At 40.2% G+C, this 25160-nt stretch overlaps 1 long non-coding RNA gene across 1 annotated transcript; it reads left to right on the forward strand.

The window, feature by feature from the left end:
* Positions 1–9868: 9868 nt before the first annotated feature.
* LOC125881583 (uncharacterized) lies at positions 9869–21049 on the forward strand. Its single transcript, XR_007448245.1, has 3 exons — positions 9869–9944; positions 10037–10104; positions 20537–21049. It is a non-coding gene; the product is annotated as an uncharacterized LOC125881583 (long non-coding RNA).
* Positions 21050–25160: the final 4111 nt, after the last annotated feature.

Consider the following 25160-nt stretch of genomic DNA (forward strand, 5'->3'; position numbering starts at 1 on the left):
GATGGCGAGCCCAGCCCGTGAGATACAGAACCTGTCGCTGCCATAAGGAGGATGTTAACTGAACCTCCACGTCAAGTGCAGTAGGATTGAAGTGAACACACACACATACATCAGAGACCATACCTTCCTTTATTCGTGCCGGTCCCACACTGGAGTTAAGTTTAAGTTGGATTGTTGTTTAAGTTGGATTGCGAATTGAATTTAACAATATACCCAGGTCTTTATTTATTTTATTTTTTTTTTTTTATTTATTTATTTTTTGTCATTTACTTTTTATTGAGTTTTCATTTAAGGTATTCATACAAATGAAAAAAGACACACCCCAACAAGAAGGGGTAGAGAACAATAACCTAAACAACATATGAACAAACATCCTGGGGAGGATCTGGAGGGTCTGAGTTTTGTATATCTGGCATTGTACTTAAATGTTCGTGTGCGCTTACATCTTTTGTTTCTTTGAATTACATTTTACATTCTCAAGTCTACATTCGAGAGAGAGAGAGAGAGAGGGAAGGAACAGCAAGATGGAAATAAAATGAATTTACATATTCACAAACACTCTTTGCAGAGTTATATTATACAAAGTCAGGCCTTATAGTTGACACATGCGCAAGCCATTTGGACCAATAGTCTTCAAAGATATCTACTTGATTTCTTAGTTTGAATGTAATTCTTTCCATTGTGTATATGTTATAAACTATATCAATCCACTCATTCATAGTGGGCACTTCCGTTTTCAGCCACTTTTTAGTTAAGGCTTTTTTACAGGCAACCAATAACACTCGAATCAGATAGTTATCTGGCTTTGTCCAGCCAAGTTCTTCTAGATCACCAAGGTACATGGTTTTGAAATTGAGTTTGACCTTCTTCTTAAAGGCTGCTTCCAGGACACCGTGGACAGCTCTCCAAAATGGAGCCACAGAGGGGCAGTTCCAAAAAATATGAAAGTGGTTAGCTACTCCATTGCCACATGATCTCCAGCAAGCTATCTGATTAGAATACCCAGTCTTTTGTGCTGGAGTAGAAAAGAAACGAGACATGTTCTTCCAACTAAATTCTCTCCAGAAGAGAGAACTTGTCGTTTGCCATTGCTGTTTGCAAATCCTGTTCCATTCTTCCTGTGTTATTATAATATTGCCCTCTGCTTCCCATCTTGCTTTGACAGCCAAAGTGTTATCTCCTTTAAGATTTTGTAAAGCTACATATAATTTAGGTCTTTATTTTTTATGAGCACACAATTTATTTAGTATATTATTTTATTTTGTTCTGAAAATGTCGGTGGCAGACTGATAGAAGAGGAAATACAGTGAGTGCCGCCCACATTTAAGGGTAATGTTTGCCGAAGAAATGCTTGGGTCGAGGTACCATGTCTGAGGGGTACATTTGGTTCCAAAGGTACCATACAGAAAGTGTAGAAACTTGACTTTACTTCTCTGGTTTATGGCTTTGAGAGAGAGTAGCTCATGTTCACAATTATTGATTGAACTCTCCAGGGCCTTTGGAAATAACACAGTGGAATTCTCATTTTAGGTGGTGTTCCCCTTTAAGTTGTTTTGGTGGATTTAATAGGAGAGTAAATACAACTTATTAACTAATTTACTGTGACACCGAGTAATAAATGGTGAACATTTCTGCCCAGATCTTACAGCAGATGGAAACAACTCCAGTGGAGTCTCTAATGTGAGGACTCTCCACCTATTATAGTGGTAAACAGTGGTTAGGATCATGGCATGGAGCGAAGGGCGGGTGCTGACCACTAATGAGAAGCTGATGTGCGCCACACTCAGCTGTTCAGCTGCTTTTCTTGTTGCTCTATCATTAGCAGAAATTACGCTTAGTCTTCATTTCCACTGATTTGTTTTTCATCTAAGGAGCTGAGGCCACATCCTAAAGCACTGCTGTGTTATTCTGGCAGGACATCGACAGGAAATGACTTTGAATACCAGAGAATATGAAAGGTAGTTAGTTTTATAGTTTCATTTAAATTCCACCTCTGAATGTGAGACAAAAGTAAGAATATCAGCAATTATGTGGGGTGCCTAATGTCTTTAAACATTAGCAGATCTTAGATAAATAGCAGCAACGCTTAGTCCCCATTATCATAAACAAGCAAATTAGACTCGTAACATCATTTGGCTGCGTATTCTTCACACACAATTAACTACAAGAGATTTGTAACCAAGCAACACCACCAGATCCTTTTTATCTCCTCTAAAACTGCTTGAACCGAGGATCTCGCAAAGCAACGCTCGGTATTAATTAATTAATTAGTCAAGCAAGCAAGAGGCAAAGCATCATCAATCATTTATTTGTGTTGCATACTTAATGGAGAATTGGGATGCTCTGCAGAACATTCAAAGAATTTAAAAACCAAACGATGCAGTCATACAAAGACACACCCTTTTAATAATAAACTGCTCAGTTATTGCCAATGATGTATGACTGGATACTCATGTGAAATATTTTCATTAATAGTGTCTTATAAATTGTTTAAGACCTTTACAGGGACAGTTCATCCCAGAATCAAAACAACATATTTTCCTCTTACCTGTAGTGCTGTTTATTAATCTAGTTTTGGTGTGAGCTGCCAAGTGTTGGAAAATCAGCAGTAGAGGTGTTTGACTTCTCTTTTATACAGTGGAACTGGATGCCACTCAGCAATGTCTGAACAGAAATCATGATGTAGTTACTCGAGATAATCCACAGACCTTGTTGTGAGCAGTTTCATGCAGTAACTATTTCCAGTCTACCGAACTACACCTGCCAATCATAGAATAGCCAGCTGGCTTGCATACTGCCAAATCTGTCTGGATGTAATAGAACATCCTGGTATTTTTCATTTGACATTCTATGTATTGGGACATGTTGAAATCTTTTTTCTGACATACTATTAGTATGGTAGTGTGGGTATTGGAACACACAGCAGGGTTGTCTGACCTGCCATTTTCCATCCACCCACCAGATGTCCCTGCACTCTTCTTTCTGTCCCCATATCCTCACCTGTTTTCCACATTCAATCACCAGCACTTTTCCTCCCCACTCACACACCTGTTTCCAGTTCCCTCATCGCCCATGCCAGTCTATAAACCTGCTTTTGTCGACAGCTCCTTGTTGGATCATCTGCTTATGTCCCCCTGTGGTGTCCTGCTGCTGCCTGCTTGTCATCTCATCTGCCTATAAGCCTGTTCTGCACTGTTAAACTGTCTTCACTGAATCTGTCTGCCTTCAGTCTGCATTTGAGTCCTTTCTGCCTTTGCTGCCTCCATCAGTCGTGACAATTATGTAGAGGAACTTTTCTTTACAGATCTACCTCCACCAGATGTATCATCACAAAGAAGTGTGCATCTACTCATGGCTAAGAGGCTCATGACAGCTGGAACCGTAAACATTACTGGCGTCCCTCTCAGCTGAGCTGTAACGTTAGTTAGCTCAGTGGTGCTTGGTGAGCTAGCAGTAGATGCACTCTTCCTTCTGCAGGGAGATACGGTTGGTGGGTATAGTTCGGTAGAAAGAAAATAGTAAAAGGAAAACTGTACATTTTTAATTTGGGGGTGAACTGTCTGTTCAGTAAGAAGAACTTAGAGAAAAATACCATTGCCATTTATCATTCCTACACAGAAATAATGCAGATATAAATGTGTAATATGCCATCAAACACCAAAACTGTGGAGAAACCATTAATAAAGGATTATTTTATCACTTTCTAATAATCCAGCAGGTCTGCAATTGCAAATATTAAGTTTTTAATTACCAGATCTGGTCCAGCTGCTCTGCAGTTCATTTTCAGGAGCTGTCACACCACAAGGAGGATTGGTCAAATTTATATTTCTCACCTGGAAAACCAAAGGTTGTTCTCATCAGTGGCTCATGACTGATCATGAGAACATTAATACATTAATGACATGCAGCTAGACTCAGCTCGACAGTGAGCCTGCCACGGAGCAGGCTAGTTTAGCAGTATAGGTTACCATGGTTACTGAGCAGGGACTCATATAAGCTACGGTAATGAAACGAATCCCTCACATAAACTAGCAAGACTTATTAAAACAAGCCAGGCTTTTTCCTTTATACTCCTTGATGTAATACCACTCTGATATGCTTAGATGGGCCCACTCATGTGTTTTGTAAATTCGTGTTATCAGACAAACCTACAGTGTTTAAATGATCACTTAATGTTGTTATTGCTTGTGTCTCATTCAGTTGTTTAGCTTGGGCCCAACTATGTACGTTTGTAATAGCTAAATTAGTGCGTGTCAAGTCTGCACCCAGGTGTGTGATTAAATACCATTAGTTAGCTGTTTAAACATTTTATCATAACTTTAACCCAATTTGGGTTCTTTCTGTAACTCAGTGCTGGGTTGCTTTGGCCTAGCATGTTGGGTTAATGTACGACCCAACATGCTGGGCCGTATTTTACCCATCCGTGTTTGGAGACAGACTTGGGGCAGCTGGTGGTGAGTGTCTGATGGATGAGCCTTTTGCTTTGTTGTTTTGTTTTGTTTTTCTTTAAATATGTCGGGGAAACTGGAGCACCCCAGAAAAAAACCCACACAGCAAAAGAGCTCTACCAATTACCTACCGACCTACTACCTACTTTTTACCCCAGTGCCAGGGTTTTAGGTAATAAACAACTTTTCCTCCAGGCGTTTCCTAGATGACAATATCCTCAGTTTCTACGTCCGGTCTTGCTTTCCGGTGGAGCATTTCTACTAACTCCTTCTTAGAGGCCGTCCTGTTCTGCTGGCTAGAGAGCTGTGCTCTCATAAAGCTCTCTGCAGGGGTTCCAATAACTTATCTCCCTGCGTTTTTGCTGCTTCTTTCCCCCTGCGTTTTTGTTGAACAGGGGAAATTGAGCTGTCAGCCTGCCTGAATACTATCATAAGCGTCACTCAATGAGTCAAACGCATCATCTATGCTGGTTGACCTCTCTGTTTCGACCTCATCTTGTGTCTGCAGGATGGTAATTTTCTCCCCATTGAGAACAAAAAAGTGTGGGTCCTCTTTCAGAAGGGTTTCAAGAATGGATTCCTTGGTGTGTCCTTTCAGCTTTCTCAGCTCGACGTAAAATAGAGCCTGGCAGCGTCTGTACTCCTGTTCAAGTGTCATTGTTGTTTCACCCATTACATTTAGCTAACTAATGCTATTTTAAGTGTTCAAAAATTACTTGTAGCTAAGTCTTTTAACTTATAAATCCATTTAAAACAAGACTTTTACTTGTATTAGAGTAATTTTTTTTCCATTGTGTTCATGGTATTTTAACTTAAATAAAGGATGTTGATGCTTTTTCCACCACTGAACACGATCATCAAACAGCCATATCAGCTCCTGACTGCAGTGTAAACTGTATCTGCAATTTTCTATTTTACCACTGGATGGCTCAGTGGAGTAATATTACTACAAACTACTAATGTCTCATATATAGTTGAAATAAGTGTGGTTCCTCATAGCTAAGGCAAGGCAACTTTATTTGTATAGCACATTTCATACACCAGGACAATTCAAAGTGCTCTACAGAGCAATAAGATGATAAAAGAAAATATAGATTTACAATAAAAGAGCAAAGAGAAAAAAAAAAGATATAAAAGGTAAAATTGATCACTAAATGCTCATTCAAAGGCAGTGTAATGAAGGTCTGAATGACTTTAAAACTGTTCATTCATTTTTTTATGGTGTAGATTTCTGTGTTTCCCTGGCAGAAAAGAAGGAAAAAACAACACAAATATTTCAATTGAATCCGTGGACCCTTCGTTCTTTTGTTTTTCCGTTTCAAAACCAAATCAGAAAAACAATCTAGTTTTTGTGTTTTTCTGTTTTAAAACCAGAACAGAAGAAGGTGAAAATTAAGTTTTTAATGTCTTTGTTTTGTTATTGTGATATTTGGATAAATTTGGGGAATGCTAGAAGATCTGCGGAGGAACTTCTGAACTTTGCAGAGGAGCACTCCATTCTCAACTACTTGTAGCCTAGTTATGGCTGCACTCCAGCCTTATGCAGCCCTGATCGGTGAACTCTTTGAGAGTGGCAAGACACGCAGAAATCAGTGACATTTTGCAGCATGAAGGGGCCACGCAGTGTTCCATAATGAGCGTCAGAGTTCACTTCGCACATTAAAGCCCCGGAAATTTTGCGATATATCGCAAAACGTCACCTGTTAATCCCTTACACTGCCCCCTGGGGAGCTTTTCAGGAGTATTGAGACAGCCAGAGCGGACAATTTTCCAATGTCAGCTACCGGAGCTGTATTTCACCACATCTACAGCACATAAAACAACAAAGATGGGCTATAGGCATACAGCACCCCATGGAGTCTTGGCGCCGTAATTGCAGCCAAAGGCCTGTCATTCACAGGAGAATATCGTTGTTCTTTTGGAAAACATGTCCTTATTTTGGACTAGTTATTTATCTCGCAAACGTAAATAATACTCATTACACTGAAAAACACATAATTTGTGATAAAATAGTGGTTGTTAATGTTTTGTTAGAGACCCCCACAGATGTATGGTTTACAGCTTTCATGGGAGCTAATGCCCTCTTTATGGTAGCTCAGCTCATGTATGTATGTATGTATGTAATGTTAAATGAAGAAAGAAGAAAGAAATTAGAACGAGGGCAAAGCTGCGTGGTCACATTTATTTATATTACACTAGTTATTACTACTATGTGCATACCTTATTATGAGAGATCAGCTCAAAATGTTTCCTGACAGGGGAAAATCTCCTCTTTCTTGCTGGTTCCATCGCAAAAAAAAGAAGTTCGAATAGATCGCAAACAAACACGTAACAAAGTCTGAAGTTCACAAAATGTGGCAGGGGGATCCATTGCGTTTCTCTGCCCCTTACATTTCGAATCTCACACCAAACCCGCGAACCATTTCCTGAATCAGTCACGTGGTATGGTCGACTCGCGAGGCTTTGAACGTCACCACATACATCATCAACACAAGCCTTGATATGCGCTTCACAAAAATTTTCCCAGATTACACGCTTCAAAGCCTCAACACGGAAGGACACATCACTACCCATCAGAATTTTTTTTTTTTTTTTATTGACACAGCTACAGATCACATCCAATACAGATATACATACAAACAAACAGACAAGCAAACAAGACCCCCTTAAAGAAAGAGAAAAAAACAAACAAACAAAAAAAAGCCAACAATGCAATAACACAACATTACAACCATTCTTGCTAGGGTTTACCAGTGAGGTTGTACACATCCCTCATTAACTGGGATGAATATTGAGACTTTGAAGCACACGGTTTGTTCTGACAGCTTTCTAATTTTTAGTCTTTAATTGTGAATGGCGTGTCGCTGCAGTTCCAAAACATGAATGTGGAATTTCCCAAGCATCAGAATTAGTTGAACAAAAAAGACTGTATCATCATCCAGGTTTTCTTAAAATAAATGAAAATGTCCTTTTCTTGTAAAAGAAGTACTTGTCCTGTTATTGTCCTTATATAATGTTGTACATCAGTCCCGATTGCTTTTGAAAATGCACATTGATAAAACAGATGATGAATTGTTCCTCTTCATTCCCACAGAATTTACATAACAAATCAATATCAATATTAAACCTTGCCAGTATTTTTTGTGTTGGATAAATCTTACAGTAGGAGCCACTCAAAAATTCCCGTTTCCATGACTGAACCTCAGCAGGTCCGTGGCAGATCCGTGACGGCTCCGTGCAAGCCTGCCGCCTGCTCCGTGGAGTGAATTTAATCCCCCGCGATGACATAGGAAATGCAGCCCTGACTTGTAACGCCCCTAGAGACCTGTGTGAAAACCAGTTGCAATGCTTCATTTGTCCACGGGGAGGAGCAGTGATTATCACCAAAATACTGTAATATCTGCAGATTTGGGAAAGACGACTTATCAGCTGGTCCATGGCTCCACGGTGCCACTACTTAGCCTAGTAGCATTTTATGACTAGGTTGAAGTACAACTACTGTATGCAACCCATATTTTTTAAAATAATATTACCATGTGAAAAGCCAAGAGGACGCTCTCTTTTTATCTTTCAAAACCTACTTGTCCCTGTGTTTCCCGTGTAATTAAACTCCATCTCATTTACCGTGCTTTGTGTGACTTTTTTGCCGTGTTATGAGCATGTTCCTGAGGATGGTGAAGTAATAAAATCAATAAATAAAAATAAATACCCAGACTACTTGCACTCCTGCACAACTGGCTTGTTTTCAGTGTTGTTACACTGCGCGCAACTCAGGTAATTTTCATAGTGGACACTGTTTGTCATGTCCTTCAAATCCTGCATATGTGTCCTAATGAGCATGTTCCTGAGGATGGTGAAGTAATAAAATCAATAAATAAAAATAAATACCCAATCTACTTGCACTCCTGCACAACTGGCTTGTCTTCATAGTGTTGTTACACTGCGCACAACTGTGGTAATTTTTGTAGTGGACACATTTTGTCATGTCCTTCAAGTCCTGCATATGTGTCCTAATCGGGTCCATAGAACTTTTATGTTCCCTCTCATCCTCTGTTTGAGTTTCCTAGTTGTTTTTCCCACATAAGCAAGACCACAAGGACAGTGGATCAAATAAATTACGTGTGTGGATGCACAAGTGATAACACTGTTGATGGGAAATAGCTTGCCTGTGTGGGGATGGGAACAGTGGCTTGTTTTCATAGTGTTGTTACACTGCGCGCAACTGCGGTAATTTTCGTAGTGGACACATTTTGTCACGTCCTTCAAGTCCTGCATACGTGTCCTAATGATCATGTTCCTGAGGATGGTGAAGTAATAAAATCAATAAATAAAAATAAATACCCAATCTACTTGCACTCCTGCACAACTGGCTGGTTTTCACAGTGTTGTTACACTGCGCGCAACTGAGGTAACTTTCGTAGTGGACATTGTTTGTCACATCCTCACAGAGCAAAAATGTTCATGTTAAACCAAATGATTAGGCTATGTCGGACTCGAGGCTCGTCCTACTCTCCAGTGTGCTATGTGTGAGCTCAGTCCTGCGTGTTCTTTAATGAAGCAATAGGAGAAGATATTCGGTCTCAGTTAATGTAGTTTATTAAGCAGTAAAGGAATAAAATTACAGAGCTCTGGGTCTCAACTTCTTTCCCTGACAAGCAACAAAATGTGCCAGTTCATGAAGTCTACTGACTACGTCTTCCTGACCCAGTGTATTTAAGCGTCACATGAGTCACTGTGCACGCGAGGCGTTGTCCTCTTCTCATTGGCAGTTCCACTTCCTCCTTCGCCACACCACGCCCCTGCCTCATGTTAATCTTCGGCGTGGTTCCTGTTTTGAAAGACGAGAACAACACATGTCCCTACACGTGCTGTACCTTACTATCTGTACATCACTTTCTATTCTTTTTACCATATATGAAACTAATTATCTAAGCATTGCAGTATGTGCTCCTTCATGTCTCTTCCTCTCCTGTACTTCTCCACTTCTGCAAAGCAAACACATTGAGATCAGCTGAAATCATCTCAGTATTCTCATTGTTCACACATCTAAAACTTATATAGTGAAACACAACTTTTAGTAAAACACATAAAATCATTCTATTCCCAACAGCTAGTATTCATCATAAACCCTCTGCATTTGCAGATATAATTTAGATTGAATCAAATTAGGATTTGCCAGGAGATGTGATGCTACTCATTAATATAAAAGTGGCTTGGAGTTAAAAGTAACTACTTAAATGTATTTGTCTTTTATACATAAATATCCTTTTTATTCTAGATAAGATGTGTTTTTATCTTATTGTTTTGTTTTTTTTACTGACATGTACCAGCAATCTCTTGTGGACAATAATTACCTGTATTGTTTTTATTGTGGGCATGTTTCCATTCAATTTAAAATATCCCATCACTTTTTAAAGGTTGCCATGTTTGAGGAAATATTCTGTGTTGCTGTGCTGAGTATTGCTGCTGTGGAGGTCTACGGTGTTTATTGATATGGTGAGTAAATAGAAAATGTCACTAAATCACAATCTGTCATTTATACATTTTAATATTCATCTCATCTCTGTTCCTCTCTGTCCTATTTTCAGGATCCCATCATACGTTGTACATTGTTCAGGAGGTTCACTAGACCAAGCAGCCATTTGGGTTCCTCTAAGTAAGTACTGTATAGAATAATGAGACTGGGAGGATGGTGTAGGTTTAAATTTATTAGACAAGTACATATACACCAACAAGACAGTGCACAAGCGGTGTCACAAGAAAGTTTGTTTTCATTCATAGGCTTCATTGTCTTTCCATCAGTACCTGGTGGGACAGACTAGGCTCAAAATACCCAGGCCGATTTTTTTGTCCCAGTCCAGCCCTGCTTGAAGGACGTGACAAACAACGTCCACTATGAAAATTACCGTAGTTGCGCGCAGTGTAACAACACTATGAAAACAAGCCACTTTCACAGGCAAAAAATGCTGGGTTATTTTTAATAACCCAATTGCTGGGTTCAGGCTGTTGGGTCATAGGTTGGGTAGATTTGACCTAATGTTGGGTTAAAAATAGTGAATAGGTTGAAGATGCCCGCGAAATTACAAGCTCATCATCTGCCATTTTTATGAGGACGGCGACTTGACCTGACCTCTGACCCTCGACCCTCTTTGCTCCTGGATGTGAGATGAAACAGTAAGAAGGCAAAACTACCTTCTGGTCAAACCAATAGGGAGAAAAAATATTGTTCAGCCATGGCTCTAATCATTCTGGCGGTGTAGCTGTATGTTTAAATAGATGCCCTGGGAAAGTAGTTGCTTCTAAAGCTGATGAGACAGGCCATTGGCTTGCTGCTGTATTAAATGCTGAAGGAACTTTTGTTATTTTGATGAACGTTTATGGTTTTAATAATGGTAACCAAAACAAACTGTTGTTATCAGAGCTAACAGATGTGATTTCTGAATATAAGGGAATATATCATACTGATTTTATTGTGATTGGTGGGGACCTAAATTTGATGCCTGATGAATGGCAGGATAGATGCCCTTCTAGATATGATACTAAGCAGTGGAATACTATTTTATTTGATTTTACTAACTCCAGCAACCTAATAGATGTGTGGAGGGACAGAAATCCAGATATTAGTCCATTTTCATGGATCAAACCAAACGGTAGTTGTAAATCCAGAATAGATTTATGGTTGGCAACTCCTGAAATTGTAAAGTATGTTTCAAATGTGTCAATTTCTAGTGCTCCTTTGACAGACCACTGTGTAATTCAGCTTATATTGAACCCAGAAAGTAGGACTAAATATAAAAAAGATTACTGGAAATTGAATGCAGACTTTTTAAAAGATGAGGAGTACATCAAAACTATTAGAGACCTCATTAAAAAAATAAGAATGATAAGAGTATAACTAGTTGTAGCAATAGATGGGAGTTTTTTAAATTTAAGGTGAGGGAATACTCAATAAGATATGGGAAATTTAAATGCAGACAACAGAGGGAGTATGAAGTCAAATTGGTGGAAGACATAAGTGATTGCTGTGATAAATCTTTAATATCTGATATTGATAAAAGCAATGTTATCACCCTGCAGGCCAAATTAGATAACTTGTATATCAAGAAAGCACAAGGTGCATATATATACGATCTCGGGCTAAATGGATAGAGGAAGGAGAGAAAAATACATCGTATTTCAGTGGCTTAGAAAAAAGGAGACAGGAGAGAAAGACAATTAATACATTAGTAATCAATGATGTTGAATGCACAGATCCCAAAATTATATCTGAAGAAATTCATAGATTCTACTCTAAACTTTACTCATCTGACTATTCTGCTGATTCTGCTGTTACTTTTCTAGACAATATGAAGCCTCATATTCCCAAGATAGATTTAGCCTTTAAAGAGGTCTGCGAAGCTGAGATCAGAATGACTGAATTAGATGAGGCTGTTAGGAGAATAGCAACAGGACAGGCTCCAGGACAAGATGGTCTGACATCCAATTTTTACAAAATTTTTTGGGAGGATTTGAAAGGGTTCTTATTTGATGCTATAAATGATATTATAAGAAATAGAACATTAACACCTACAATGAGACAGGGATTAATAACTCTTATACCCAAACCTGGTAAAGATAAGAGATATATAGACAATCTTCGCCCTATCACTCTATTGAACACTGATTATAAATTGTTCACACGTGTGATTGCTGACAGGTTGAGAGACGGTTTGACACATATTATAAGTGACACCCAGTCCGGTTTTCTTTGAGACAGATCTATACATGACAATTTAAGATTGGTTTTAGCTTTGTTAGATTATAGACATTTAATTGAGGATGATGGAGTTATTTTGTTTTTGGACTTTTACAAAGCCTTCGATATGGTTGAGCATCCATTTATCATAAAAACACTGGAATATTTTGGTTTTGGGGAAAAGTTTATAAAGATCATTGAATTGTTGTATTGTGATATTGGGAACATCAAGACGTTTTGATGTAAAACGAGGGATTCGACAAGGTTGGCCAACCTCACCTTTATTATTTATTATTGTAGCAGAGTTATTAGCGATCCGTATAAAAAAAAAAAACCTCAAAATATCCAACCATTAAATGTCATGGGAAGTTCATTGGTGATAAGTCAGCTAGCGGATGACACCACTTTATTCTTACAGAACACAGCACAGATTCCCGCAGCATTAAATGAGATCTCTCTGTTTACAAAAGCTTCTGGGCTACATTTAAATATGAAAAAGTGTGAGTTATTAACCATACATGACCATCCTTTGATCAATGTGCACAATATTCCAGTTAAGAGCAAAGTCAAATATTTAAGAATCATAAAATCCAACATAGAAGACAATATACAGAACAGTAGAACTATACTAAATAGTTGGCTTCAAATAGACTTATCCATATTTGGACAAATGTTACTTACTAAAATGGAGAATCTATCTAGGCTTGTCTATCCAGCCTTTTCATTGAATATACCTGACAAATTTATCAAGAAAATTAACCAAGAAAACTTTAACTTCATATGGAAAAATAAATATCACTATTTAAGGAGAAATGATATTGTGAAATCTGTTGAAGAAGGGGGTCTAAATGCTATTGACTTTGATCCAATGAATGGTACCATCAAGTTAAAATGGTTGCAAAACTTCATTAAGAGATGTGAAAGTTTTTGGTTTCATTTTCCGTTCAAATCTTCAGGAATTTTGGTAGCATAGATTTCTTACTAAGATGTGACTTTGATATCTCCAAATTGCCAAATCTGCTTTTCATGCTCAGGTTCTCCTATACTGGAAACTCATATACAAACATAACTTTACTCCACACACAGTCCCAATATGGAACAATAGAAGCATATTAATCAAGAGAAAATCCTTCTTTTACAATGAATGGATGGACAAAGGAATCTGGTCGATTATACATTTATTAGATAACTGTGGTAATGTATTAACATATGACGGTTTCATTGGAAAATACAATCTTGTCTGTACTAATAGGCAATACAGCACTGTGATTAAGGCAATCCCACAAGCAATGATTCTTTTAATCAAAGGCATGCTAACTTATTCAGTGGTTATTCCACAAGAGCCTTCGTTAGTTATAGATGGTTGCAACTTTTTAGATAAAAAATGCAGTAATAAAATTTTAAGGAATACCCTCACTTCAATTTGTTTCCCATCACCGCTGAAAAGAAAATATCTGTTGCAAAAATACACAAAAAATGTTACAACTAAAATAAGATCCAGCTACCTTTCCTTTCCAATTCCACCAAAGGTGAAAGAGGTTCAATTTAAGATTATGAATGAGGTTTATCCATCGAATGAATTTCTACATCTAAGGTTTAACTTGGGTCTGAATAGTTGTACTTTCTGTAACTCTGACATTGAAACCACACAACACCTTTTTTCTCTTGTGAATTAACTCGAACCTTTTGGGACGCCTTTCAAGATTGGATAACCTGTCAAAATGTTAAAATTTTAACATATGAAAACTTAGGGCTCGTTAGTTTCGCAGACCGGGCGAGGCGGGGGCGCAGCGCACCTGCGCTTCGCCAACTGGGTGTGGCCAGGCGGATTTTGCAAGTTTGGCACACCGTGCGCACTGGCGCAGCTACTCGTCTGTCCCACCTCCGTCCCTCCTACCTGCGCAAGTCAGAAAGAGGGAGGGATTTGTACATCAGATTTCTCAACAGAGCATGAAATGTATTGACTCTTGCGTTACAAAACAAATCACTTGCACTGCACCACCTGGGTTTTCAAAGCAATATGCCCATACAATCATTAGGAGCAACCTGGAGCTTCTGGATGTTTGCTTTTTTAAATTTAATCCACAGGGGGGGCAGTATAAAGAGGAGTACAATAAACTCTAAAAAGATTAATCTTAACATAATCTGTACACCAAGAAAATTTCCTAACCAGCATGTTAGCTTGTGCATATAACATACAGCGTTGCCTATATAGGTCATCATCATCTAACATTTAAACATTAATAATGTGTCCAAGGTACTTAGTTTTACTGCAGACAGACAAAAGCTGCCCTGCCAACCAAAAAGAGGGAAAAACAAGGTCCTTATCCCCTTTTACCCTGCAGATCATAACAGCACTCTTACCATCATTGTACTTGACATCAAAATTAACACCATAATTAGTACATATATTCAACAGTTGTTGAAATCAAGCACTGCTGGGAGAAACAATAGCCAGGTCGTCGGCATTCATGAGATGGTTAATTAATGTATCACCAATCATACTGCCTGTTTTACAGTTTCTTAGCTGGTCTGATAGATCATCCATATACATGTTAAAAAGGGCTATTTGTGGAAATTGTATCAAGTTTGCTTATTAGCTCGCTTGCCAACTGCCCCACGGATTGCAAGCTAACTAGCTCGCTAGCTTTTTAATAGGCTATATAGCGTTAATGCTGTGTGTTGCTACTGTTTCGGTGAAAAGGGGCCACTGAGTAGGAGTGTGAAGGTATGTGTATTCATCCTGAACCGTTTGCTTCGGTAACATTATGCCCTGTGGACCAAGTTACTGGTACGGGCGGAACTTTCAACTGTCTGGTCCAGGGCTGCCCCTCCCTAAACGCAGAACACGCACTGTGCGTAGGGCCTCATCTTCCATGGGGGGCCACATTTTGCGCGAGGGGACGCATTTGCGCATATGCGGAATGGATGCGCACATGCGCTACCGTGAGGCGCGCATAGAATCAGCTCGAGGAAGGAGAGAAGAGACCCGACCGCCCATGCGTCGCTGCAATGATTGACAGCACTCGACATCTGAACAATAAGAGGGGTGCGCTGGCAGGCACTTGCAGAGCTGCAGCAGGTGAAGAGTTGTCGACATGTCGTCCAAAAGAGCCTCAGGAGTATGTGCGGGGACGGGAGGGTGGGCGGGCTCCACGGAGGGGGACACCCGAGCCTCGGGGGTATGTGCGGGGCCGGGAGGTCGGATGCTCCCAGAGAGGGGAGAGGGAGAAATATAGCTAAGATGAAAATAGAAAAGAATGTCTCTGTATTTTATTTCTGTTTTCAGTGTTTAATTAAGGTGGGAGAGGCGGAGGGCTGCAGGAGATCGGACGCCTCCAGGGAGGGGAGAGGGAGAAATATAACAAAATAAAATTAAATAGGAAAAACCTGTCTCCCTCTTATTTTATTTTCAGTGTTTAATCAAGGGTGGGGGATTGAGGTTTTGGAAGTTACTTTCTTTTGATGAGTAATTGATGGCTATTTGTGACTCAGATTTGGTTATTTATTTATTTCAGTTTGAAGTTATTTTTATTTAATATTTATTTATTTATTTATTTATTTCAGGTTGAATTTTTTTATTTTATTTTACTCATACAGCCAAACTACTGTATCTACAGTACATTTGTTATTGCCAATAAAGGTTGTCAAGTTAAATGGCAAGTTGTTGTACGGTCATTTTGTACCTATCATACATTTGGGATGGGGGCCTCCAAATAAAATTTCGCTTAGGGCCCCAATTTGGTCAGGGGCAGCCCTGGTCTTGTCAGATGTTCTCCCGTGACTTTGAAGTTGGGCCGGGATGCACCACACTCCTTGGCACACTAGAGGATTTTGAGAAGGTGAAAAGTGGGTTTGAGGGAATGGCTGTGTTCACAGAAGTGTATTTGCCATCTTGGATTAAGTACAAGGGTACAAGCTATGGACCAGGAATGGCATTTTTGCTGTCTCACTCTGCCGATGTTGAGCCTCAGTTTGGCACCATTAAGAGCATCGTGGTAATGAACTCCAAAGTCAAAATCATTGTGAAAAACTGGGAAACGACAGGCTTTGAACGGCATTTTTGTGCCTTCACTGTGTCTCCCAGCTCAGCAATTGAGGCAGTTGACATTGATTCTATTGGTGACTATCACCCCCTCCATGTTGTGAGGTCCTACAAGGACCGTGACCATTACATTTCTTTGAGATACAGGCTATTTTAAACATAGGATGTATTATAGGGAAAATTGTATATAGTTAGTAGTAATGATCTACTGTTTGTCTTGAGCATTGACCTAGTACTGTACTTCATTTATCGCAACTAATTTCAATATGATCTCTAATCTGAATTAATAATATTGCTGTGGCGAGAGGTTTCATATTCATCAGTGACATGTACAGTACATATCGTAAGTATACCCAGTGACGATGAAAAAAGAGTGTCATTTCTGGAATCAAATCAGTCTTAATATTAATGAACACAGAAGGATTCCAAAATGTTATTCATCATTTATATGTACTGCAAATGAAAAAATATTTTTCAATGCACAAAATCGTTGTTGTATATATGTGTAAAAAAAATCCACATATCCTCACGGAAAGTTGCCAAATGTATTTTTGATGGACACACAAATATGCTTTAAATACATTTCTTTAAAAGTATTTTCTTTTTTCATCAAAAAACATTTGGATTTTATTACATTTGTATACCGACCTTTTGACCCTGCAGTTACAAACTGCTTATCATCTGTGAACTTCACTTCGTGTGAGGGTTTTTTGAGACTTCCTGCCACAGTTTGATGCACAAATGCACACCTCCTCCCAGGTGACCCTCAAGGTTCACACAATGGAAGAGCGGACACATGAGTCACATGCCCCTCTAGGTGTTAACGACCACACAGAAGTTTAATACCTGAACTCCCAAACCAGTCAGTCAGAACTGAAGAAGCTTCCTGGATGAGAGGCGAAATGTCTTTAAGAACTCTATCAAGTCCACTTGCCCAAGACAAACCTTGTTACGAATTTTGCTCCGAAGTAGTCAATCAATCAATTTTATTTATAAAGCCCAATATCACAAATCACAATTTGCCTCACAGGGCTTTACAACATACAACATCCCTCTGTCCCTTGGACCCTCACAGCGGATAAGGAAAAACTCTCCCAAAAAACCCTTTAATGGGGAAAAAAAATGGTAGAAACCTCAGGAGGAGCAACTGAGGAGGGATCCCTCTTCCAGGACAGACAGACGTGCAATAGATGTTGTACAGAACAGATCAGCATAATAAATTAACAGTAATCCGTATGACACAATGAGACAGAGAAAGAGAGGGAGAGAGAGAGAGAGAGAGAGATGCAGGACAGATGGTAATTACAGTAGCTTACAGCAACATTAATGAAAGTAATAATATTATAGTTATAGTTCTGGCTACTGTGGTACAATATGTTGAAAGTATGTATTAATATCTGGCAGTATACATGTGTGACAATAATCATATGTGTATAATAACAGTAGAAGTATGACTAATGACTAATGATGGCAGCGGCAGCAGGAGGCATCTGGCAGGACCACGGCAGCAGCACAACCACACACATCACGCTGTCCAGGCACCGCTGTGATAGGAGTTAATCTGAGAGACAGTGGAGCACAAAGGCTCCGGAGAAGAAGCCGAGTTAGTGACATCCAGAATGGCCGAGTTAGCAAGATGCAGTAATAGAATACGAGAGAGAGAGAAGGAGAGAAGGTGCCCGGTGTATTATAGAGGGGTCCTTCGGCACACTAGGCCTAAGTCAGCCTAACTAGGGGCTGGTACAAGGCAAGCCTGAGCCAGCCCTAACTATAAGCTTTATCAAAGAGGAAAGTCTTGAGTCTAGTCTTAAATGTGGAGACGGTGTCTGCCTCCCAGACCGTAACAGGAGAGGAGCCTGATAGCTGAAGACTCTGGCTCCTGATCTACTTTTGGAGACTTTAGGGACCACAAGTAACCCTGCGTTCTCAAGGCGCAGTGTTCTGGTGGGATAATAAGGCACTATGAGCTCTCTAAGATATGACGGAGCCTGACCATTTAGAGCTTTATAAGGAGCTTTATAGGATTTTAAATTCAATTCTGGATTTTACAGGGAGCCAGTGCAGAGAAGCTAAAACAGGAGAAATATGATCTTGTTTCTGAGATCCTGTTAGTACACGTGCTGCTGCATTCTGAATTAGCTGGAGAGTTTTTAAGGACTTACTAGAGCTACCTGATAATAGAGAGTTACAGTAATCCAGCCTTGAGGTAACAAAAGCGTGGACCAATTTTTCTGCATCTTTTCGGGTCAGGATAGGCCTAATTTTCGCATTTTTACGCAGATGAAAAATGCAGTCCGTGAGGTTTGTTTTAAATGAGAACTAAAAGACAAATCTTGATCAAATGTTACTCCGAGGTTTCTTACGGTAGTACTAGAGGCCAGAGCAATGCCATCTAGAGAAACTATGTCATCAGATAAAGAGTCTCTGAGTTGTTTGGGGCCAAGAACAATAATTTCAGTTTTGTCTGAATTTAACATCAGGAAATTGGTGCTCATCCAGGTTTTTATGTCTTTAAGGCAGTTATGGAGTTTAGTTAATTGATTACTTTCTTCTGGCTTCATCGATAAATACAACTGTGTATCATCCGCATAACAATGGAAATTTATAGAGTTGATGTTACCTAAAGGAAGCATATATAGAATAAATAGGATTGGTCCGAGCACAGAACCTTGCGGAACTCCAAAACAAACTTTAGTATGTAAGGACGATTCATTATGAATGTCAACAAACTGAAAACGATCAGATAAATAAGCTTTAAACCAGCTCAGTGCAGAACCTTTTAGGCCAATTAAGTGATCCAGTCTCTGCAGTAGAATTTGATGGTCAATAGTGTCAAACGCCGCACTAAGATCTAATAAAACAAGTACAGAGACGAGTCCTTTGTCTGAAGCAATCAGAAGGTCATTTGTAATTTTAACTAGTGCTGTCTCAGTGCTATGATGCACTCTAAATCCTGACTGAAGTTCATTCATTCATCTTCTAACCGCTTCATCCTCTTGAGGGTCGCAGGGGGCTGGAGCCTATCCCAGCTGACATCGGGCGAGAGGCAGGGTACACCCTGGACAGGTCGCCAGACTATCGCAGGGCTGACACATAGAGACAAACAACCATTCACGCTCACATTCACACCTACCGCCAATTTAGAGTCATCAATTAACCTGCATGTCTTTGGACTGTGGGAGGAAGCTGGAGTGCCCGGAGAGAACCCACGCTGACACGGGGAGAACATGCAAACTCCGCACAGAAGGGCTCCCACGCCCGGGATCGATCCGGCAACCCTCTTGCTGTGAGGCGAGAGTGCTAACCACCACACCACCGTGCCGCCCCTGACTGAAATTCCTCAAATAAATTATTATCATGGAGAAAATCACACAACTGGTCTGCAATTAGATTAGATATTGGTCTGTAGTTGGCTAACACCTCTGGATCCAGGGTGGGCTTTTTTAGTGGAGGTTTAATTACAGCTACCTTAAAAGACTGTGGTACATAGTACATGTGAGTGTTAACTAAAGGTAACACCTCGTTTAGTAGCCTAGTTGGGATGGGGTCTAAGAGACATGTTGATGATTTAGATGAAGAAATCACTGCGGTCAATTCTTGAAGAGAAATTGGGGAGAAGCAATCTAAATATATTTTAGGTCTTACAGCTGTGTTTGAGGTTAGATAGGTACTATCTGAGGACATGAGGTCACGAATTTTGCTTCTAATAGTTAGAATTTTGTCATTAAAAAAGCTCATAAAATCATTATTGCTAAGGGCTAAAGGAATACAAGGCTCAATAGAGCTTTGACTCTCAGTCAGCCTGGCTATTCACTGTTTTGGTCAGTCTGGTATATACCAGTGGTTCTCAAACTTTTTCTAGCATACCCCCCTTCAGAAGCCAAAAAACCTTCACGTCCCACACCCCACATTTTTTATCAATCATTAATAATAATTTGGAAAGCGACTAAAACAAATCATCAAATTTTGGTGAAATAAAGGTCACCATGAAGGCATCAGCAAACTTTGTTTATTTGTTTATTTTCCCAACATAAATCATATTCATTCAACTCAGTTTCATTCCATATTTTTTACTGGTCATCTACGCTCAGCCTGCAGTGGCTCTATGTTCTAACCAGTGACTCCCACAGTTTTAGAACCACTGGCATACACACTGCAGCGATTGTTGGATCATGCAGCCACATTCATAAAAAATGAGTATACTGGTATGCAAAACTCAGTTTTGAGGTTCAGTTAGAACAAGGTCCTGTATCAGATTAATGAAGTTAATCTTTTTCTTTTTTGTTTGTTTTTGTTTTGTTTTTTCAGATTGGAACTAACATGGTGGACTACCTGAGCAGAGCAACAACATCTTCTAACTGCTTCATCCTCTTGAGGGTCGTGGGGGGGCTGGAGCCTATCCCAGCTGACATCGGGCAAGAGGCAGGGTATACCCTGGACGGGTCGCCAGACTATCGCAGGGCTGACACATAGAGACAAACAACCATTCCCGCTCACATTCACACCTACGGACAATTTAGAGTCATCAATTAACCTGCATGTCTTTGGACTGTGGGAGGAAGCCGGAGTGCCCGGAGAGAACCCACGCTGACACAGGGAGAACATGCAAACTCTGCACAGAAGGGCTCCCCGGCCCGGGATCAAACCAGCAAACCCTCTTGCTGTGAGGCGAGAGTGCTAACCACCACACCACCTTGCCGCCCCAGAGCAACAACAGAGCACCCATATGTCCTCATGCTGGGCGAGGAGCATCAGTGTTCTCAAGCATTTGTAATCATAAATGGGACAGCCATGGAGCACCCATCTCTTTTGGGTGCAGTTGATGGGTTTTTCATGGGTGTTTGATGTGACTGACCCAAAACCATGTGCCCAGGTTTGGGAGTTCATACAGACAGTCATCTTCAAAATCCCAGGACATGAATCAAATGCCATAAAGTTAATGAGAGCTCAGTTAGCTGTGATCTAAGTACGTTTCCCAGATTTTAAAGTGGGCTACTCCCTGGTTACGTTGTTCAAAAATTTATGATTTAAGTATAAAAACAACTATGAAAACAAGCCACTTTTCCCATCCCCACATGCTGCAGTGTGTGGCACTGACCCCCCCCCCCCAACAGAGGGGGTAGTATGGGTATGTGAGGAGGTGGAGGGGGTCTGGATGTACGGTCAGAGCCGCCACCACAGAGCCCCCTCGCTGCCTCGGGACTCATCATTAAAGTTTATGGGGTTTTTTGCATGTTGTAAATTTTGCAAGTTGTGCAGGAGTGCAAGTAGATTGGGTATTTAGTTTTATTTATTGATTTTATTGCTATTATTATTTGAATTTACTACTGTTACAGTTTTTTTTTTTTTTTTTTAACTTGTCTTCTTGTTACTAATTTATTTCTGGCTGTTCTTTTAAGTTATATTTAAAGTTGACTTTTGTTGGTTCAATAAATACTCAAGTCTTGAAATCAATGAATAATCGTGTTTATTAATCGTGATTATTATTTTTGCCATAATTGTCCAGGGATTGCGTGATGTCTGCTACCGGAGCTCTATCAAGGCTATTCAAGAGAAGGCTGAGACACGGGGTCAAACATGGGGGGATTGCACATGCGCAGTGTAACTTGAGCTGCGATGCTGGAGGGTGACAGCAGGGGCACTAGATATAAAGCGCAGGATCCGCTCAGGCGATCAAGGAGTGCGCTTGGTGCGGCCTGCTTGGACTTTTGGACAGCGGCTGCCTGAAGTTGTCGGAATTGCATCTCTGTCATTCTTACCACCAGTGACAGTCCAATAATAAGCTGTGAAAATGACATGCATGCACATCCCCCTTATTCCGCGGTCTCACGCCATCTACTGAGCCTTTGAGGAAGTGCAGTGCAGATTTTACTGCGCATGTGCAATCCCCCCATGTTTGACCACGTGTCTCAGCCTTCTCTTGAATAGCCTTGAGCTGTATTTCACCACATCTACAGCACATAAAACAACAAAGATGGGCTGTAGGTCTACAGTGCCCCATGGAGTCTTGGCGCTGTAATGCAGCCAAAGGCCTGTCATTCATGGGAGAATATCATCGTTCTTTTGGAAAACGTGTCCTTATTTTGGACTAGTTATTTATCTCGCTAACGTAAATAATACTCATTACACTGAAAAACACAATTTGTGATAGAATAGTGGTTGTTAATGTTTTGTTAGAGACCCCCACAGATGTATGTTTACAGCTTTCATGGGAGCTAATGCCCTCTTTATGGGAGCTCAGCTCATGTACGTATATGTGTAATGTATGTAATTTGTTTTGTTGCCATGGTGATTGTAGAGTTTGGGGTCACGTGAGCACCGTAGTTGACAGTCGGAAGGTTATATCAGAGGCTGTTTCACCTGCACTGGGGTGAGGGAGGCAAGTCTAAGTAGCCGTAATTTTTGTTGACCGCTTTGGTTATCGCTTTTGTTCGTTTGTTTGCTTTGATACACGTTTGCCAATAAGTGTACACATTCAACATCATATGTGCGCTTGTAAAGCCATGATTGTGTTATTAACACTCTGAAACTTCTCTGGACTCAGTGTGCTTCTTTGGAACAGCAGCAGCGCATCACACAAATATACAGGACCTATTCTCTGCCTCACAAGCCACTTTTTTAAGGTACTGGAAAGCCGCAATATTTATGTATGTGTGTGTGTATGTATGTATGTAATGGCGCTACTAACATAGTGGTGAATACCAAAATACACAGCGAGCAGTTTACACAAATATGTGTTTGCTGACATAACCAGCATAAACCACCGTGTTTTGAACTGACAAATTTTTGTCACTAATAAAATGTGACATTTGTGTTTTGGCATATAAAACAGCAAACTTAACTGCAAACTACTAACTGCTCAGTTCAGCACTAGGCATGATGGGAAATATGGGCATCCCTACATTATACAGTCTAAACTCTCTAAACTAAAACAAGGGTGATCATGAATAAAATTGGGATTAACTGAAAAAGGCTGGACCATGCCAAATAACCATTTGGCTTTTTTAGACATCAGAGTGGTAAGACATTATGGTCTTTGGAAATAAAACAGGTAAATTCATGCTTGGTCACATGATGGGAAAAATGTCTGAAACACATGATAAAAGTGTTGCCTGCACAAAAATATATCATACAGAACTGTCTTTTGTCTTTTTCTTTGACATGCAGCTAGACTCAGCTCGACAGTGAGCCTGCCATGGAGCAGGCTAGTTTAGCAGTATAGGTTACCATGGTTACTGAGCAGGGACTCATATAAGCCATGGTAATGAAACGAATCCCTCACATAAACTAGCAAGACTTATTAAAAACAAGCCAGGCTTTTTCCTTTATACGCCTTGATGTAATACCACTCTGATATGCTTAGATGGGCCCACTCATGTGTTTTGTAAATTCGTGTTATCAGACAAACCTACAGTGTTTAAATGATCACTTAATGTTGTTATTGCTTGTGTCTCATTCAGTTGTTTAGCTTGGGCCCAACTATGTACGTTTGCAATAGCTAAATTAGTGCGTGTCAAGTCTGCACCCAGGACCCAGACCTATAAGAAAGGATTCATTACACATATATAAGTAAATGGTTTGTGGACACAGTCAGTTAATTCTTCTCTGACCACTTCTAACACATCACTCTCACAAACACCACAAAGGAACACTGACATGCCAATTAAAATGTTTATTTTATCAGTTAGAAGATGGATTAATTTTGCCAAATTTAGTTTGCTAAAGTAGCTGGTAAGAATAAATGTTTAAACAGCTAACAGCTAGCTTTTATTATTGTTGTATTATATGTGAGGGAAACTAGAGGTCCCAGAGAAAAACCCACATAGCTTAGCTTAAAGTTAATGGTGTGTGATTAAATACCATTAGTTAGCTGTTTAAACATTTTATCATAACTTACTCATACAACTCATAACGCGTTTCGACACTAGGTCTTCATCAGTGTCACACCGATTAAGACCTAGTGTCGAAACGCGTCTGGCAGTTTACAGGTAGCACAGACGCGTTTCGACACTAGGTCTTCATCGGTGTGACACTGATGAAGACCTAGTGTCGAAATGCGTCTGTGCTACCTGTAAACTGCCTGTGAGTAAAATAAACAAGAAAGTTTGATGGACACTTGAGTGCTGCAGGTTAATGTACGACCCAACGTGCCGGGCCGTATTTTACCCATCCATGTTTGGAGACAGACCCCTCACTCTTCTTTTTGGGCCTTTCCTCGACGACAGTATCCTCAGCTTCTGCATTTTTGTTGAACAAGGGAAATTCAGAAATCAGCTTGCTGACTGTGCGGTTAATACTGTCGTAAACGTCACTCAATGACTCAAACGCCTCCTCCATGCTGGTTGACCTCACTGTGTCGACCTGATCTTGCTGGACGGTGCTTTTCCTTCCATCAAGACCAAAAAAGCGCGGGTCCTCTCTCAGAAGGGTGTCCAGAATGGACGTCTCTGTGAGTCTTTTCAGCTTCCTGAGCTCGATGTCAAACAGAGACTGGCAGCGTCTGTACTCCTCTTCGAGTGCCATTGTTTTTTCAAGTAGGTGGTTAGGTCCTGTGTTGAAAGCTGTCTAGGAATGTAATCCAAAACTCAGTGTATCCAGTCTAATTTAGTGTTTGAGTACTTCTATATATACAAACTTCTGTTAGTGTACTGTGATGTCACTGTGACATCACGACATTCGCCCCGCCCGATTCGCACTATAGAGAGAGCGCATGCGTCATAATCTGAAAGCCACGCCCCCAACGGGGAAACACGGCGCACTTTCCCCTTCGCCCGTTCGCTCCTTCGCTGTCATGCCTCCGCAGCTCCGCAGCCGCGCCTACAAGTCTCCACGACTGAATTGCTAGCTAAAATTATTAGTTATAGCTAGCTAATAATTAGCTAATAATAAGATGGCAAAGGATTATTTTAGCACGCTATGCCTACCAGAGAGG

Source organism: Epinephelus fuscoguttatus, linkage group LG21, assembly GCF_011397635.1.
Source record: "Epinephelus fuscoguttatus linkage group LG21, E.fuscoguttatus.final_Chr_v1".
In the NCBI taxonomy this organism is placed as follows: Eukaryota; Metazoa; Chordata; class Actinopteri; order Perciformes; family Serranidae; genus Epinephelus; species Epinephelus fuscoguttatus.